This window comes from Falco cherrug, chromosome 14 (assembly GCF_023634085.1).
Source record: "Falco cherrug isolate bFalChe1 chromosome 14, bFalChe1.pri, whole genome shotgun sequence".
Lineage (NCBI taxonomy): Eukaryota > Metazoa > Chordata > Aves > Falconiformes > Falconidae > Falco > Falco cherrug.
Window position 1 is genome coordinate 2,329,841 of NC_073710.1, and position 15,950 is coordinate 2,345,790.

Sequence of the window (15,950 nt, forward strand, 5' to 3'; positions counted from 1 at the left end):
CATTTTACCATCAGCAACGGATCAGCACAGAACAAATGAACCACACAGTCTAGAATCTGAGCTCGTTCATCAAGTTTCCAAAAGCGTGGCTATCTTTTTTCCCCCCTTAAGATTTTTTAAATGCAGGGGGATGACCTTGGTGCGGGGCTTTGCTCAGTGCTATGATGACTGGCCACAGTCTCTCCCCTGCGCTATAAATGTCCTTGTATTAAAATCCCAATTAAAAAAATACAACCCTACAAAAAACATAAACGCATCAAGAGATTCACAATGAAAGCAAAACTCAGGGCTCTACCTCTTTTTTGCAGTTTAGTATAAATTAAATCAAATCATGAGGTAATTCCAGTAGGCTTGCGATCCACAATGCAATCCTGTATTAAAAATATTAATGCATGCAAACAAAGAAAATTTCCGATCATCCACTGGAATAAGCTATTATATCCGCCTCTCTGGCATCATGCTTTCTAAGGCAATACAGAGAAAAAAACTACAGATTTAAATGATTTTAAAATCTTCATTGTATAGTCATAACTAAGCCTGTAATGTAATAATACCTCTTGCTGAAAACATTCTCCCACCAAGCAGGACACCCTCAAATCAAGCCATCGAAACTAATTTCAATGATGACGCCATTTTCTTATTTCTTTCGCTGCCATTTTAGCATCGTGGTTACTCCACATTTTCTCGAGAAGTAGCTGTGCGTTCTTCCCCCTCTAAGAGGAAACCATGCTCAAATAATGCAGTGACAAATAAAACCTGGCTGTTGAATTCCTGCCCGTGTCACGTCCTTGCATGGCAGGGGCAGGGATGAAGCACACCATTGCCACTGCAGACCACACCTCGATTTACTGTACTGAGAGCTGGCGAGGGGTCTCCTGAGATGGTGTAAGCTGAGACACCAGCCACTGGAAATCCGTCAGCACCACACGAAAAATTCATAAAGCCAAGGAAAGAGGAGTGTCCAGCCCTGTTAGAGAGGATAGGCTTCTCTCCGAATACCACAGAACACACTAGGTAATAAGGGAGTAGTTTGAAAAGGAAAGAAAAAGGCATAAAGGAGGTGTGCTGACAAGCTTGCAGTGTCTGTCGCTGGATGAATTGTACATTAGCATCAACATATAGGCAGATACAATAACCCATTTAACCTGGTGGCAGAAAATTCATTTCTCAGGATTGTATCCAAAAGTCAAACTGCCATCATCCTTGTCAGTTGAGGAAGTATTTCCCAGCCTAAACTGACACATTTCTGATGGAACACCAGTAAGAAGGACAAATTATTAAACAAACCTACTAGTCATGAACACCCAAGTCTCCTCTAACCCACTTCTGCAAATTTTAGTGCAATCCTTCAGTCTCCCCACCCCTGTGAGTGTTTTATCCTTCTGCCTGTCTGCCTGGGAGCACATAACCTTGCTGTTTGTGAGAAGCAGGGATGTTCTCAGGCTTTTATGGTAAGCAAAAACATTATCGGGATTTGCACATCTCTTCCTTCACAATCTCAGATGCATAGAAACAGTTAAATGCCTTCAAGTTAGTCTGAAACTGTATGAAAAAAAAAAAGTAATGAAAAAAATTGGTTCTCTACCTTCTCTGGGTGCAAGCAGTGAGCCTGGCAGTGCTGAGCCTGACACTCTCCCTGTTCTCAGGCTGATTCAAGCAGAAGGATTTTGGCTGCTATGCCCCCATCCCACAGCTGAAAGCCTGCGTACCACCTTCCTGAACGTTCCTCGGGAGCACTAGTTATCTTTATGATTCGGTTGGGGAAAAAAAAAAAAAAAAGCCAAGGGAAAAATCTTCCAGCCTCCATCTGTATTTCAGACACAAAGTGATGCATGCACCAAACGCTCACTGCCTCGAAGGGACAACGCCTGGTTCAGAGACATCAAAATCCCGTCAGCACTTAAATGCGATAACCAAGTTAAACCGAGATGCAAATCCTAAACCCCAGCATAGGTGGCTTTCCTTAGTGCCGCACCTCCACAATGGGGTTTCCCATAATATTTATATTGCAATTTGAAGTCTCCCAGTAAAACCCACATGGGGAAAGAAAACCTTTCCAAAGTTAAATCTACTTTATTTCGCTGATAGTGGCTGGCTAACGCTACAAAGAAAGAGCCAAGACCACACGCATTGTAGTGTGAGGAATATAAGCTTTTTTTAAAAAAAATACACACTGGAATTTCAAGAAAAGGAGCATATTTGAAGTTCAGCCTTCTTAAATAACATGACATGATTTGGCAAAATCATCCAAGTTAGACAAGCAAGCCCAAATTAGCTAGCCCATTCTTCCTAAGTATTTGTAAATAAATCATAGCTACTTTGTTCACCTAATAGGTATTTTCAACATGGCAGCGTGTCCCTTAGAAAATATATAAATATTTTACCGGCACGGAAAGCAAGCAATTTGGAGTTTATACATGTCATGATATCTTTAAATCCTCATTTTAAACATGCCGTGGTCTTTAGAAATGGTGTTTCCTTACTACATTACTGATACATTTCACAAAGTTAATTATTTAAATTACCTATGAATTATTAATTACAGATCATTAAAATAAAAACCAGAAGTCTGGAATATGCCTGTTATATACATTTTATATTTTAAAATGTTAGAAAGCTCGGCGAAAAAGACAGGTTTTTAAATTCTCTGCTGCAACAAATGCTATGTTATAATAAACACTTTATCCTTTTTCAGCTTATTCCTCCTATTGTGTAATAAACCTAAGGTTTAAACTTTCCAGACTTGGGGTGTGAGACCAGTGTGCTGAGAATACACCAGAGACAAAAGGTTTCCATTTTTCTCCTCCTGCTGTACTCCACCCTTGCTAAGGAACTCTCTAGCAGTGCATGCCTTTATTTGCGCGTTGCGTTAACACGGCACACCAGCTTTCGGACTTTAATGTAAATGAAATGCCAAGTCCAGATGCTGCCAACAGATATCACGGAAAACCCCGCTATAAGAGACCTGTGGCTAATTATTACTTGCAGTGGCTCTGTCATTTTTCCATACATTAATTTATGGAGCTTAGTTGAACTCTGTCTCCCACCCACTTCAGACAAAGGAAAATAATTTGCCACACTGTACTAACTGCAAGGATAATTGAGCCGTCTCCCATACAGGGTCAGCGGAGATGGCTTCCTCCATCTTTTTACCTATGCAAGCCACACATTTCATTGTCTTTTACTTGATTTCTTGCTGAGCTGCTTTTGTGGCGAGTCCCCCCTTTGCACAGGTAATCTTGTTTAAAAGAGGCAACTTTTTGGCTATGCTACGCCACTGTTCCCATGTCTCCCCTTCTAAGCATTTCTCAGTTGACAACATAAGAGTGCAGAAGATGGCATATAGGCACCTTAATATCTGGGGAGGGAGCCCCAAAGGAGGCAAGTCATTCTGTGCTGCAAGAGCCCAGCCGCCGTCCCGGCACAGCACATTTCATTAACCTGCTTTTCTCCCTACAGAGAAACAGAATTGAAAGGAAAGAAGAAAAAGCAACCCACCCTATACTTTTGTCCCCATACCAAAGGCAGGCAGAGCTTCCAGTTTGCATGCAGCCTCTGAGTCCCTAGGATCTGAGAGTATTAAATCAGCTGCCACCCACCCAGCTAGTCATGGCCACCACATTTATATAAATGTTAATTCCCTGGCTGCTTCCCTTTACTATGATTTTACTGGCTTAACCCCTTTCATAACGTATCCTATTCACTTGAAAGAGAGGTGGGGTCTAGGCTGCAAACTCCAGTTGACTAAGCAAATACACTTCACCACCTCATTTAAGAAACTAACACAAAAAAAAAAAGCAGCAAATCTCTAAGTGTCTCATTTACTTTGGGAAAGTAGAAATATTTTCTATCTTATTTTAATTTTCATCCCACATTTGAAACCCTTACTTCAAAATAATATTAAAGAAAGTTTAGCGTGTCTTCTAAATAAATCACAAGTGCATCTGTAGGAACAGAGGAAAGAGTGGACCAATATCTTTGCACCACAATGAAAACTAAGAGAAAAATCACATAATCAAGTAGTACCTTTATTTTTTTACTTAAAATACTTCCATAGACATTTCATAGCCTAGGGAAGAGAAAATAGGAATAAATGCATTCAGAAAGTTATGCTACTGTATTTCTGCTTAAATGAAAAGCAAAGTCAGCAATGTCAGGAGGGTCTTTAAAAAGGCAACACGACTGAAACCCAAAGCAGACACTGGACTGCCCCACCCAACAGCTGCTCGAGCAAAGAATATTAGAAGGTAAAGGTACAGACCTGAAGGTTTCTTTTCTGTGAGCAAAGGATGATTTCTCCAAAACTACCCACCTGTTCTCTTTAATTACTCACCTACAAATTTAAACCACCTGCAGCAACAGCACAAAGAAAAACCGCCACAGAAGACACCTGAAGGAAAACTCTTTCTTATCAAAGCAAGCTTTTAACCGTCATTTTGTATATTTTAAAATATATACATTCCTACCTGTAGATCTCAGTACTGAGGAGTTACAAACCTGTTAATGCTGGCTGTAACTGCCACACTTCAGTTGCCTGGTATTTAGGCTTACACAGCTGTATCTGTCTGTATTAATGCTCAAGTTTTCTCATCTTTAAAAAAAAATAAAATAAATCAAACCTGCAAGTCCTGAAATGGCTGAGACAGTCAAGAGTCCAGCAAGACAATAAGAAAGCAGCTGCTTTCCACGGCTGAACACCACTGCCTGTAAAGCATCTATATTTTTTTTTTCCCCCAGTGGTGCTTTATTCAGATTCTAGGGAAAGCATCAGTCTGAAACCAGTAACTGATGGGAGTAACAGTTTATAGGTTACAGAAGGATATTTTATTGTTAACGGACTGTACCATGTAAGAATTAGGAGGGGGTGAGGTGGCAGGCAGGCAAGAGGAGAGAGATGCTACTATTTTTTTTTCCCCGAGCCACTGCAATTACTCTGATGTGAATTTTTGATGACTTCCGACATATTGCATGGTTAATAATCGTTTCAGCTGTCATGTTTGGTTAATGTGGAAAATGCATTTGCTGCATTGTGATGCAGCACTCCAGCCACAGATTGTAACACCAGTTGTGAAGCTATTCCCTTAACTGAGCTGCATGAATTTGCACATACCATGAGGCGGAAATAAATGGTAGTTTGATTTTTATACAGCAACAGAAAGCTTCTGCCATTTTAGACCTGCAGAGCTGTTGAAATAACTTGTACAGGCAAATAATTTTACTGCATATTAACTGGTGTCAATGTTCTTTAAAGGGGAGCTTTGATTCTCTATTGTTTTGCTGGGTTTGGTTATTTAGTAGTTAAAAGACTTAAGATACTATTTACATTAAACATTGCACTCTTTTGTAGCTCTGAACAGGTTATTTCATTGCGAGCATACATAGCTCAATGAAACTGTCAGCACTACAGAAATGCAGCCCTGTTACTAATACAGGCTTAGCCTGACTACCTCTTCCTCCATATGATACTTACCAACGTGTTTTTATATATAATGTTGTCTAACAGATGATTGCACAAGGGGTGAAAATTGCTGCTTACAAAGAAAGAGAGGATTTTTACTTGCAAAGTACTACTTCTTCACCTACACTTTAAACATCAAACAGAAAGTATAAGGTTACATAAAATACTAACATGTGCCTTTCATTGTCACCAATAGAAAAACAATGCTGCAAGCAATCATGCAATTACAAGGGGAGATGTAAAACAGCAGAGATGAAACCATGCTAAGAGCCAGTCACCCGATGATTAAAGTCAGGCCAGTATATTCCAGCAGTCAGGTGATGGTGCGATCATTACAGTGCAGAAAGCCAGAGAAAAATCGAGAAACAGACCACCCCCATCTTAAAGAAAAAAATTAGAAGCACCAAAGAAATAAGGAATGCACTTGCTAGTACGCAAAACATCTAACGGTGAAGAAGTGTTTCACAAAACATGAGCGTAACGCTATCAGGCAGTTACTTCCACAGGTCCCATGTGCACATTTAACCCACGGTGCCAACACAGCTCCCGTCCGCCTGCAAACCGCTGGTGACACTCCCAAATTCAAAGTTGCTTCATTTTAAATCCCAGAATGACAGCCCTGCTGCAACAGTACTGCATTCCACAATTCAGTAATTCTGCTTACAGAATGTACGTCTTGTATTTGCGAACACATGTACACACAAAAAATCTAGACTTGGGATGTCTACATTTAATTTAATGAAGCACAGAAAGCTATCAGGAGAGCATTTTACTGTGCATTAACATTGATGTATTTGCAGAACCACCACCAATACCACCAATTCATTATTACCACTTCTGTTTTAATTAAAACAACACTGCAGGGGTATTGGTTGGACACGAAGTACCAGTGAAAATGGTGCAGGGTATTTTATACAGAGAAAAACCATGAGCCTCTGAAGTAACGTTGTACTCCCTGGTTTGGAAGCAATTCCCATTAACACCGTTACGCCTGTAGAAGGTGCTCTGTGACTCAGGCTTACCTACCCCAAAGGTATCACTGGGCACCTTGCACAGTTCTGAGCTTCACAAGTGGCAGAGTAGTCTCTTAAATACAGTATTCTGGCTTTGAAACTAGCAAACTTGATCCTAAGGGTGATTTTCCTCAAACCACTGCAAGGAGCAAACCCTCCCTGCTTGTGACCAAATGAACGCTGTACTGAATACCCAAATCATCGTACCAGGAGTCTCATGAGAAGAGAAGACAGGTCCAAACCCACTGACATTCTTAGAGGAAAACCGCAGTCAGTTGCATTGCAGGGAAAACCATTGATCACAACCAGCTACACCCAAGAGTGCAAGTCAAGTCCTTTTGGAGAGAGGAAGGGTACACATTTGCAGGACTAATTTAACTCTGGCATTCCTCCTGCATTTCCGAGCATCCATGCCTGGCGATATCCCTGCAGCAGCGCTCGCCTCAGTAACTTGCCACTCGCCTCACACACAGTGCTCCATTTTTGGATGGTTTCTCCCTCTACCTACCCCTAGTGGTGCAGAGCCAGGAGCACAGAGGATACATACAGCTTTTGCTTTCTAACCAAACCTGAATATGGGTAAAGCTAACTGGAGACACAGCCAGCTCTTTAGGACAGGCTGTAGCCTCATCACAGATTTCAGGAGTGTAATAATCCGTCTGGAGCCTCTAGCCACAACTTTAAAGATGCTGCTCTTATCAACAGACGTTCCCTGTTATTTTCTGGCCATGAATGTAACTGCAGAAGCTACTCCCAACTGCAGAACTACGCATTACAGATCAGCAGAGTTTACTTATATATAATTTTTGTTTTACGTATTGCATTGCCAGCTCACAATGTTGCAGTGAAAGCTTTTCCAGTGCAGCTCAGTACAACACTGTCACTCCTTACCTATGGATTTCTTAAAGCAACAGCTTTGAAGGATACGAACAGGAAATACTCACCCCAAATGGCTGTTAGTGTAAACAACTCCGAGTGGTAACCCAGCTAAGATGTCGGACCTGCTATTTGTTTCACTGGCAATCAATTTAGCAGAGCGTTCAGTCAGCTCACACATCAACCACTTCTGCGCTCAAATCTGGCTGTGGGAGGAGAAGGGAGAAAACTCCTGTTCAGAGCTGCTGGGCCACAGCTAAAGAAAACCATACAAGCTCTCCTTCCAAGTGGAAAGCATCCTATCCCTAAGAGGATGATGATGCAAAGATCATGCAGAAGCCACCGGAGCATGATCATCCTCCTCTGTGTCAGGATCGCTCCCTCTCTCCATCTCTGCGTGTCCACAATGACCCCCTTCCCTCTCAGGTATAGCTGCATCCCTGGCGCAAAGGGGATTCCTTCACCATAACTACAAAAATCAAAGATACTATCACCCCTGCCTTAAGTTCAAGGAAAAACCCATTAAAAATGCTAGTCTACAGTCACTGTAATCTCTTCCCCCTTTCTTTCAGAGTCTTACACTAGGCAGGGTCAAGGGGACAAATATGAACAGCATCCCTGGATCTGCTCCTGTATTAGCTCTTTTTTGAAGTCCCACAGCTGTGGCATCTGCTATCATGGGCAAGCATTAGCCAGCAAAAGTAAGAGACTCCGCTGGCAGTGAGCTGAAACAGCGATAGGTAGCTCCTTCCCAAAAATCTTTCCTTCTCTGCTTAATCCAGTGCTGTAGCAGCAGCAAATACTGCACTGTCATACTGGGTCTGGAGAGCGCCTTAAAGGAGCATTAGCTCCCTTCCTCTCCGCAAGGCTGGCAGGGTGATTATCCAGCATTAATGACACGCTAGGTCTCTTCAGAAGGAGGGCTGCCATACCCAGCATGCCGCCTCTGTTTTCAGCTCTGCACACTCATCCTCTCCCTTCAGAGGGATGCAGAAAGAGGAGCCAAAGATTTCAGGAGTCCAATTCAAGCAGGTCATGGTGAAGAGGACAGGAAGAAAATCCAGGCTAACACCTCAATACGGTTATATTCACATGTAAACAGTGCAAAGCAAAAAGTCAGATGGGCTGAGTGTATCATTATGCTACTGGCACACCTGGCAGGGAATCTGGGCTTTGTGGCAAACTGCTAACTTTCATGGACTATGAGAACACAAGTTTTCCAGAGTCAAAACTCGAAGTGGGAAATGACCAGCTCCAGTAACATCATCACAGAAAGCCATCCTCTTGCAGGGGAAAAAAACCCCACCAACTCACTCAGACTGGGAGTCGCTGGCTTATTACAGAGCTCAAAGGAGACCCAAGTTTCAACACAGCTTTCTGGGGCTAAATTTGCACCAGACAAGAGGCAGGATGTAAATGCAGAGAGTGTTAAACACCTCTGACAGCACCAACTGAGAAGCACTGCTTTTTGTGACCATGCGGGTGGGGGGAGAGGAAGAAAAAGGAAAAATAAAAGAGAGAAATACAAATCCCGTAAAATTGGAAGAGTGACTCTCCCTAGCAGGGGAAAGGCGGGGGAAGCCCAGCCAAGCAGAGAGGATTAACACCAACACTGGCAGCCCTGTTCCTGCCATCCGCACCCCACACCCCAATTAACGGTATCATTTGTCAGGATGAATGGGGAACTTGCACTCAATTCGGCAATTTGACAGAGTGTCACTGAACTACCTCATGTCCATATTTATCCAAGAGGCAAGAGCAGGAACCAGTTTTAATGAGAGCCTTTTTAACAAAGAACCAAGGGTATTACCCATGCTCTCACCATCAAGCGATAATTGAGATGTAATCGTTTAAACAAAGCGCAACAAGTGTCCATTTACCCAAAGCCATTGTTAAATATCTACTAGGAGATTATTTTCAAAATTATAATGTTCCCTGAATATGCAAACCACTTTCCATCTTTAGCATTAAAAAGAATAATCACCTTTTAAAAACAAAACAACAAAAAACCCCACCAAAACACAACTGGAAGCCAAACAGCTATTTCACAGCAGAATTTTGAGGAGTGTTTCAAACATGCCAATGCTAATTTAAAAGGAGGGGTGGAAAGAAGTGATGGCTCCACTTTTGGGCCATTAAACTCTGCCTGGAAAGCTCTCTTTTGTACAGCATTAGTGTGTGCTGTAAGTCTGTAATTATGCAGAGAATGTGTTAATTTTTAATTCAAAACGCTAACCCCTTTTTTTTTTTATATACAAGCCCTGAATGTCAATCCCTCTCGCAGATGACTGCGAGCACCGACATGACCAAATTCAGCGCTCAGTGGTAAAAGCACGCTCTCCCTGGGAGGTTAGGCACTGCACATAGGAAAGCAACTCAATGCCACAGTAAAACACCTCTTTTATAAAACTGTTACCTCAGCATCATGGCAGGCAAAATCCACTCAGCCCCACAGCCTATTAAACCAGAGCCGTATGGTCAATGATATTCACACCTTCATTTCAGCATTCTTCCATCTAGCTACTGAATTTCTTAATGCAATTTCACAAGAGGCTGAATTCCCACGTCCCTCACATTCCCGAACACAGGGAAGCACAGGACAAGGAAGTTAACCTAATGCTGCCCAGAGGCCCACACCAAGTTAATGGCTGTCAAACACTAAGCCCATCTTTCATCTCTTCCAACTCCTACTGATGCCTGCAATCCATGGAGGGATCCGACTTAAGAGCATGCTTTGACACAGTCCGGCAATGAATTATTAACTCTGGCAGAAGCCGCAAAGCATCAGCTAGTAGCAATCATGGTCCCTCTACGATGATTAACCAGAATGCAATTATCAATGCTCCCGCTTCTCACAAAATGTCTCTGAATTCTCCACCACACAAAGCCCAAAACGCACCGTGCAGGCACGCACACACAAAAGCAGAAACAATTCTGTGCTTTTACGCTCGCTTCTTCAGGGTTGTATTACCAATTGCGAATGGTCCGAGTAAAGAAAACTCTGCCCTCCCCCCTGCATTACAGCAATTATACATGGACTTGCATCACTGGAAGAGTGACATATACAGAATCAAGCCCATATTCTTAATTTCCACAGCAATTCAATCCATGCAGCCACAGAAGCCTGCCAGCAGTTTCAGAACCATCTTTTCCTACATCACATCACGTAGCAAAGGCCATTTCCAGCCCGCTCACCAACAGTGGACAGATGAAGATAAATGTATTCAGCTCTTACTATGAGTGCTGCCCAAAAGGGTGTCCCTGTCCCCAGCCTCCCTCCAAAAGGCAGGCAGATGAGGGCCACCCTACAAGTTGGGTGTAACTTGTGGGCCTCCAGCAGCATCCCAACATATAGGAACAACAACATGCTCAGCTCCCTGCCAACGGACTCCAGACAGCTCCCGATATTAAGCCAAAAGATAACAAACACTAGCAATGGACTGAAAACAACCAGCTGAATCTCAAGACGTACAGAGGTGTTTGCTTGGGATGAGGTACCATGCCGTTCCACAGTTAGCAGTGAAGAGGCAAGGTGAAGGCAGCATTTTAGGTTTTCCTTAGTAAAGAAGTTAAGCTTGTGCTTTTCCTTCAATTAAAGCTGCCAGCTCTGAAGAAAGTGGCACTAGAACTCCTGGCCTGCATGGGAAATGAACACCCACAAGCACAATAGTTAAAACAGACCACAGTGGTCCTTGCCTGCTTTGTCAAACTATCCTTGTATTTTTCATAGCAAAAGCACAACTGAAATCAGTATTGGCATCTCGGCAGGCTTAATTAGAAGTCAGGTCTACTCTATTCAGGTCTTTATACTGTGCTCATTACATTAATATCCAAGTGCCTTCCAGTCCTGCGTTAAGTGACATGACTAACATCTGTCACACGTTATTTGTTCTCTTCTCCCTTTCCTGGGGGAGTAGAAACACAGCATTCAAGGGGATCACGGAACATCCAACAACTGAGAACAGAGATTCCTCCACCCCTAGCTCATTCCACTCACACAGCGCACACGTGCTGGCCTTGCCTGCTTGGTTAATGGTTTCATATTATCATCATCGTAACAGTTAAGAAGCTGTACATGTTAAAGATGGGTTAGCACCAATCTCCTCCCAATAACGTTTCTACGCAGGATTGACAGAATATAAAGACAAACAAAAATCTGTCCTTTGCAGACCAAATCAAGTCATTTGGAGTTTTATCACTTAATTTCTCTGCCCAAGTCTCCTTGCCTTGTCATCTTACATTATACAATAGTGAGAATACAACTTCCAGCAGAGGAAATAAAAGTGATCATCTCTTGAGTGTGACTAAAAAAGAAAGATGAAGGCATGAACAGCTTATCTTGCCCTTAAATTCCTTCCAAAACACACCAAATGTTAAAGTTACAGAGGTTTCACCTGGAATAGCAGAACTAGAAGACTGAAGTCAGTGATTTTATTTTTTGCTCATATGCCTTTCACATTTCCCAGTGACCCTCAATCTTTAAGTCTCTATCCTTTTTATGTTGAAAAGTACTTACATCACCTTGCTTCTGAGTTATCACCCAGTAATTCTTTGCAAAGACAGTGGCAAGTATTGAGATACCTAAAGAATGGGAAGAGCTAGGAAGAAAAGAACTGGGAGAGATCAAATCTTAGAGCTCGATCAAGATGATGAAGGTTCAACAATGCTATGTGTCTTAAGGTCAGCAAGCTATGATCAGGCAGATACTTGTAGCAGAAGCAAAACTTCCAGAGAAAGGCCAAATTCAAGAACATACATTTAGAAGAGATTCAGAAACCAACAGGCAGCAGGAGGGGAGACCCTCACCACCACCTTCTCACCATTCGTCCATACAAACCCTCCAAAACTGCAGGTAACAAAAGCCCACTGAAGACTGAGTTACAAACCGTTAGAAGAGAAGCAAGGGCTCATTCAAGGTAAGGGAGGGGAATACACATAGCTTTCATTTACTACAATGTGCATAGCCATACAAAACAGGGATTAGTCTTCCACAAAAAAAAAAAAGAACAACCTTTTCAAGTGCAGATAAAGAAACCCTCAGGAAAGGGACAGAGGCTGACTCAGACAACTATTAAAAGGACAAAGTGATTTTCAAATAGAGGTCACCAGTTCAAACATGAACTGGATCAGTAGTGGCCAACACTAAAGTATCTAAAGACTGATTAGTGGTTTAAACAAAAATGTGTTATTAATCTTTCAGCTCTGGCTACACAAGTGCCCATATTGCAAGTTCACTGCAGAAAGTGAGACAGAACTTACTTTCCATCCCATTCCTGCAGAACAGACAGGGCTTCGGCAGATACGCAGAGACCAAGTGCAGAAGTGTGAAGGCTGCACAAAACAGTTATTCTTTCGGTTAAGACTCCTAACTTTAGTGTGCTCACCTGTTTGTTGATAGGTACATATAATCAGCTACCACACTTAAAGATATCCATTTAGCATCTATAAACAAGCACAAAGACCACATTGCAGGTTTTGAGGGCGTTATTTGGTCCGTGAATTTTCCTGTAAAATTACTTTGCCAATTCATTAATGTCATGTAACTTACATGTTCATGAAAAAATACACCCACCAAGTATCACTTATCCTTTTCCCCAACACCGATCCAATTATCACTAGAGATCTTGCAGCACTGCCGGCTCAGACATGACATTGTGAGATGCCTTACTGCAAAAGCTCTTTCCAGAAGATGCCCAAGGAGGACTGACTGGATTTCCAAAAATATGTATTTCACTAGTGAAAAGTAGTAAACACACAATATTTAGCACTCAGGAGGTACATCCAATAACATAGCTGTTTTAACCAAATTTAAACAAAATAAAAAAAAACTTGTGTCTCCCATCCATCTTCACAGGGAATTGTATCTCTACTACTGCACCATGCTGTATAGACACCTAGTGAAGCAATTTTGTTCTCACTATTAGTAGGCACAATAACACAGGCTGAAGATCTGTTCACTTGGGAGTTTGGGTCAAACCACTCTCCATACACTACTCATTAAGCTAACACTTCCTTGTGGACCAGCAGTTTCAGTAGCATGGTGATGATAAAACACATCAACAAATTTTTATATAAAAACATTAGTTGCTAATCAATGATGATGTTGCATATTACTCACATACTATTACTGAATTAGGTAGGGTCTTGCAAGTAACATTAATTCCTGTGTATATTTATTGGAAGTAAGAACATGCTGGAGGCAAAGATAAAAAATACTTGATTTCCTTTTTAAAGAAAACTTTATTAATAATTTGCTCCTAAGAAGATCTTCCACCTGCTGAAGTTTAATACTACCCAAAATTTATTTTCCCCAGGGTCCCTCATTATCAGCAAGGGCCTTTCTTGCAAGTCCACACGTTCTTTCAACAGATTCTCTTTGCTATCTGATTTGAGAGCCTTAAGCGTTAAGCATTCGAGGAATGCAATCAAATCCTGCCCCTTCCAGGCCTACTGGGACACCTATTAATACACGCTCCTGTAAAAAGGGAGTTTATAATCTTTTGCAATTAATAGTATCCAGAAAGGTGGAACAGGACAACTTAAATCAGCATTCCAATTATTTAAAGTCTATTAATTTTTACTGCGGCAACTATTTAATTGCTACACAGTAACATCCTTTCTTTTCTACCTTTTAAGGCCAAACTCTGATGAAGTCAGATAAGCATGGAGCACGTCATTCAGGAGTCTGTGGCAAGTGAATACAAGTGCTTAGAAATTGTGTTGTACTCCACTTAGTAGCTTGTTAGGTTCTCTCTTTCTCACTTAGTACAAAAAAAGAGAGACTTATTTCCAAATTGCTTCATCATCTCTCACAAAAACTCAAAATATTTAAAAGTCACCATAAAATTCCTTAGACCAACCACAGTAATCAAACTGATATGAACTGCATAAGGAAAAGAAAAAATCTGAAGGTTTTTATCCAGCATCTTTGTATGTTCTGGAAAGACAGCTGAATAGTATAACAGCGGCTGCCTTTGCACAGAATGATCAGATTTGGCAGGCTCCTGAAACAGGGAAATGGAGGTCAGATGGGTGACAACAGAAACGCTAAGCCCAAAGTATTCCATGGCAGAAAAAAAAAAAAAGTCGCTTTTAACACAAATACCAGCGCAAGCTTTATTTTGGGTAATTATACCACTCACACTGGTATTTGCTTCAGAGATGGAGCAACTGCTACTACTTCCAGTGAGAGAAAATCATCCATTTTTTTGGCAAAAGTATCATACTAATTTCTTTTAAAAAGGTAGACTCTAACAGGCAATAACCTTACCTTACAAAATCCTATTATTTAATGGAAAACTGAAATGACAGGAAAGGGACTGCAGCAAGTCTTGGCTACAAGTCTGAGTGAGAAAGATTAAGTATCACTAAGGACAGTAGCCAGAGGGCAAACTCTTGGCTCCTCACTTTTGTCAAGTGTCTCCTCTCACATTTGGTAGGGCAAAAAGCTGTTTCAAACTCCCTTAATTTTCAGTACTTGTTTCTAGCTATAATGAAGTATTTAGGCTTTGTGTAATTATTGTTCTCATGGCAGGTTTTAACAAATGGCAATACTACATGACAGAACCAGATAGCTGAAAACGTCATTTTCCACCAAAAGTGTCATGTCACCACCCAAAACCAGAGACACTCATTAACCAAAGCAAGCTTAATCCTTTTTGTTTTGTGAAGGTTTCTACAAGAGGGAGACATAAGAGGATGGAGAGACAGCAGACAGAAAACTTTAGACGTACCTGAAGGAACACTAGGGGTTGGGTTAACTGCTGGGTCACCCCAGTGGCAAACAATTCATAGCAATTAAAAGTTTCCACCCCTGTCTACCTTGCCAATACAAGAAAGCCAGCACCATAATCCAGACAGCTGCTTTGTACAAGTACTGTTCTTCTACAAGAGCAGCAGCATCAGGCCTTCCATAACCATCTCTTCAAAACCTGATGCAGTCTTTTCTACAAGCTAGAAAGCTGTCCAAATAGCAGCACGGCCCTGAGACTTGAACAGAGGGGACCAACTGGAACATATACCATTAAACAATATGGGGACACACCCCTGGGAACTCAGCACAGATTATTGATGGTGCTGCAGGGAAGAGAGAGCAAGCCCCATCTCACATCCGAGAAGAATTACAAGATGACAACAGGCATGTTTTTATAGGTAGTGCTACTAACACACAACACTCATATAGCTTGCGAAGCTATACAAACAAAACTTTCCTCTAGAAAAAAACAACTAGTTTTAAACTAATAAATAGTCAGTAATATTACTCTAATAATATTACGTTATCCCTAAATGTCTATCAACAACTCAGCAAGCACTGGGCATCTCAAAAGATGAGGGGTGGAAAATTTTCAAGATGCGCAAGCCTCAAAACATTCCTGCCCACCTCTCTCTTTTCAGTATCTCATACTTCAGAGGTTCATTTTCAGTATGTAAAGGTTAACAAATATAAAACAACAAGGGAACTCAAGACTTGCCTATTTATCTTGTTTCAAAAAAAATCCAAACCACATTAGTACTTCTGGATAGCCAAATCATATTATAAAATGCAGGATTTCAACATTCTGGCACCAAGCCAACATTTTAATGGACATTCAAACACTAACTAA

General features: G+C 41.5%; 1 protein-coding gene across 5 annotated transcripts in view; it reads right to left on the reverse strand.

Moving 5' to 3' along the window:
* Positions 1 to 15,950, reverse strand: part of NUP93 (nucleoporin 93) — an 81,878-nt gene that overhangs the window by 40,960 nt on the left and 24,968 nt on the right. Inside the window, exon 1 of one of the 5 annotated variants that reach the window (XM_014284474.3) lies at positions 4,620 to 4,738. The exons of the other annotated variants lie outside the window; for them this stretch is intronic. The gene's annotated coding sequence lies outside the window, so the exon portion shown is untranslated. Of the gene's footprint in view, positions 1 to 4,619; positions 4,739 to 15,950 lie in introns of those variants that run through there. 5 annotated transcript variants of the gene reach the window in all.